Genomic DNA, 4,256 nt, shown 5'->3' with positions numbered 1-4,256 from the left:
TGGTGTGTATTTATGTGTGCTATGTAGTTTGTAGTGTGGGTGTATGTATGTTGTGTGTACATGTGTGGTGTGTATACAGGTGTAGTGTGTGGTGTGTATATATGTGTGGTGTGTACCTGTGTGGTGTGTGCGGTTTATATACATGTGTGGTGTGTATTTATGTGTGCTGTGTAGTGTGTAGTGTGGGGTGTATATATGTGGTATGTACATGTGTGTGTGTGTGCTGTGTGTGGTGAGAGGCACGTGTACACTTGAGACGTGGGTTCTAGCCCGGTGGCCCCAGCCCTTGGCCAGTTGCTCCTGGGGACAAAGGCTCCTGAACAAAGCGGCTCTGGCCCCTCCGCCCGCCGTGGCCTTGGAGGGCAGATGATAGTCCCCAGGGCCCAGCGAGAGCTCCTGATACGTGGGTGTGCTCGGGAGAGGAGAAAGAAAATATCAAGAAGCCGCGATTATCTCCTCTGAGGGAGTCACAGACACACAGCCTTGAAACGCCGGCCCTGAGCCTGGGGCAGGGCTCCCAGGGCCAGGGGTTAACTCTTTGTCTCCCTCTCCCAACGGAGGCTGGGGGCTGCCTAGGGTGGCTCAGCTGAGCGCCTGGCCCACCAGCCCCTTGAGACCATCCCAGACCCTGCCAGGGGCCGGGCGGTGGTCAGCCTCTGGGCACTGGCCCAGCCCTGCATCTCCTCTACGGCCGGCCTGGAGCAGATCCCAGGGCCTGGCCCCCAAGGGGACCTCCCATGGGGGCCCAGGGCCTCGGGGGCCTCAGCCCAGTCACGTGGCCGCACTGCCCACTGCCCGTGCTTGTGGTAGCCCCAACAGGCCTCAGGTCCTCACTCTGGCCGGGATCCCGGGAGCCCCCTGAAGACATAGGAACCAACCTGGGTCCTTGTCACTGCCCCAGGCAAAGGTCCTCTCCACAGACTGGGTGTGGGGCTACCAGATGCAGCAAGTAAAAATTCAGGACACACAGTTAATTCAAATTCAGCTAAACAATGAAAACGCGTTGTGTAAATGCATCCCAAATATTTCATGGGACACATTTATCCTAAGAAACGGTCCGTGTTCTTCCAAGACGCAGCGCTGACCCTGTGTCCCGTGTTATTCCGGCACGGCTTCCTGGGCTCAGCCGACCACGGCACGGTGGGCACCCCTGAAGCCGCCGCACAGTCCCAAGTTTCATTTCTATTTATTTTTTGCAGAATGAACAGTCTTGAGCGTACAAGCCCAGCATTCTGGCAAATGTGCCCGGCATGCAGCCATCTCCTCTTCAGGCTATGGAACATTCCACGAGGGTCCTGTCTCCCCATGTGGTTTGGCCTGCTCTGGGGAGGCCCAAGACCCTGTGTCCGCTGCTTTCATGAACCAGTGTCAGGATTTTTTATCTCTGCGTATGAAGGGGGACTTGGGGACTTGGAGTGTTTCCCATTTAAGGGCCTTCTTTCTCCTCCTCCTCTTTCCTTCTTCTTTTTTTGAGACGGAGTCTCGCTCTGTCACCCAGGCTGGAATGCAGTGGCACCGTCATGGCTCACAGCAGCCTCGGACCCCTGGGCTCAGGTGATCCTCCCGCCTCCACCTCGCGAGTAGCTGGGACCCAGGTGCATCCACCACACACAGCTAATTTATTTTTTAATTTTTTGTGGAGACAAGGTCTCATCCCGTTTCCCAGGCTGGTCTCAAGCTCTTGGGCTCAATCGACCTTCCTGCACTGGACTCCCAAAGTGCTGGGATTACAGGCTGAGCCGCTGCACCCGGCCCAGAGCATTCTTACTGAAGTCTTTCTGGGGACGGATGATTTCATTCTTCTTGGCAAATGCCTAGGAGTGGAATGGCCAGGTCATACAATGGACATGGGTTTCATTTATAAAACTCTGCCTGTCTCCGAGGAAACTGTACTATTTCCAGCACCTCCTTTGACAGGTGGGGAAACCGAGGCCAGGAGTGGTCAGCTTCACTCTAGGCCTAGGCGGCTCCTCTGGGGTTGCCACTGACATTGCCCGGCCTGCAGCTCGGGTGAGTGGGGCCAGCACATAACCTGGGGGAACTCCTGACTCCCAGGACGCTGGCCCTGCGAGGTGGGGGCCACAGGGCAGGGTCAGGAGCAGGGAGGGGTGTAGGGTGGGGCGGGGAGCAGGGTGGGCCAGGGTGCAGGGCGAGATGGGGTGCAGAGCAGATGGGGTGCCAGGTGGGATGGGCTGCTGTGTAGGGCGGGGTACAGAGTGGGAAGGTCCGGGTGCAGGGCAGGGCTGGGTGCAGGGTGGGACAGGGTACAGAGCAGATGGGGTACCAGGTGGGAAAGACCACTGGGTGGGGTGGGCTGCAGAGTGGGATGGGCCCAGGCCCTGGTTCAAAGGGGGTCCAGACTCAGGGTGTGGCCAGTGTAGACTGAGATCTCCACATGCCATGCAGGAGGAGTAGGCCACTCCCTTTGGGAACTTAAGAAGGGAAAGTCCACCAAGTGTTAACAGTGGGCTGCCTTTGGCTAGAGACAGCTGCAGGGACCCCCCACCCCCACCCTCCACCAGGCCCCATAAGGAATGGAACGGAGGGAGTGGAGCTGCCCGAAGGCCACCCGTTATCACTACCAGCCCCGTGCCAAGCACGTCTGCCAGACCCACAAGGACCCTTTCTGTCCCTGGTCGGGGGAGGGCAGCCAGCGTGTCTGGGGCGCAGGGACTGCTATTGGGGTCCGAGGTGCCCAGGGAGTGTCTGGACCCAGCTGCCGGGCCCCTGCCGGGGTGTCCGTCCTGACCCTGCGCTGTAAGGACCCGGACAGTCCTGGAGGTGCCGGCTGCAGGGGTTGGTGGGCAACACGAGGTCCAGCACTGCTGGGGAAGATGCCTGCGTGGGGAGTCCTCTGCCTTCAGGCTCCTTCACCCCCTGCTCCTGCAGAACCCCGCAGGGGGTCCCCAGGCTGGGGGAGCCAGGCTGTGTGGTCTCCAGATCATGAGGGGGCTGCCCCCTCGGGCCCCATGTTCCTGCTCACAGGCTCAGGTTTCACTCCAAGGAGCCACAGGGAGCTCAGCACGGGGCATGTGTGTGGGGTGAGCCTGTCAGGAAGCCTGGGTACCTCGGCTCTCAGGGGCTGGCCTTTGCCCCGAATCCCTCCCTTCACCTCACAGAATCCCCCGAGGGGTCTCAGGACTCTCCAGGACTCATAGCCAGGGTGGTCAGGCGGGACTGAAACCTGGTGCCTCAGCTGCCACCACCCGACCAGCTCCACCCGGCAGCCCCCCACCGACCAGTTCCACCACCCGGCAGCCCCCCGCCCCTGACCAGTTCCACCCAGCAGCCTGCCCCCCCCACCAGTTCCACCACCCGGGAGCCCCCCCAACCAGTTCCACCCGGCAGACCCCCCCCACCACCAGTTCCACCACCCGGCAGCCCCCCCACACCAGTTCCACCCAGCAGCCCCCCACCTCCGACCAGCTCCACCCGGCAGACCCCCCCCCCCCCACCTTCTCCCCCCGGCCCCCCCCCCGACCAGTTCCACCACCCGGCAGCCCCCCGCCCCCGACCAGTTCCACCCCACCCGACACCCCCCGCCCCGACCAGTTCTACCCGGTAGCCCCCCACCTGACTAGTTCCACCCAGCAGCCCCCCAACCCCGACCAGTTCCACCTGGCAGCCTGAGCCCAAGACAGCACCCAGCACCTCACTGCCTGCCCATAGCCTTACCCTGCAGCCACAGGAAACAGGGTGGGTCTGTGCCCCTGCCCCACAGCAGTCACCCCAGCTCCCAGGCTCTGGCCAATGGGGTCAGCAGGAAGGCAGGCCCTCGGCTCCTCCATCTGCAGAGGCCGCAGAGGTGGCTGTCCTCACACCTGCATGCAAGCCCGCCCCCTCCCACCCCCGGATGCCCGTTACACCTGTCTGGAGGGTTAACATGCTTTCCCATCAGCAGGTGTGGGCTCATCACCCAAAAAAAGGAAAAGAAAGTGAAGAACTTGGAGATGCCCTCAAATAGCCCAGGGCCTCCCCGCTGCCTCTGTCTCTCTCTCTGTGTGTCTCTCTGCCTGTCTCCCCGCTGTCTCTGTCACTCTCTGTGTCCATTTCTGTCTCTCCACTATCTGTGTCTCTCTGTATCTTGCTGTCTCTGTCTCTCCACTGTCTGTGTCTCTGTCTCTATCTCCCTACTGTCTCTGTCTCTCTATCTCCATCTCTGTCTCTGTCTCCCACTGTCTGTCTCTGTATTTCTGTCTCTCTGTCTGTGTCTCTCTGTCTCTGTCTCCCCACTGTCTCCATCTCTGTCTGTCTCT

This window comes from Sapajus apella, unplaced genomic scaffold, assembly GCF_009761245.1.
Source record: "Sapajus apella isolate SASKATOON/1434 unplaced genomic scaffold, GSC_monkey_1.0 scaffold13, whole genome shotgun sequence".
Lineage (NCBI taxonomy): Eukaryota > Metazoa > Chordata > Mammalia > Primates > Cebidae > Sapajus > Sapajus apella.
The sequence above is the reverse complement of the archived record's forward strand: the minus strand, read 5'-3'. Positions refer to the sequence as shown.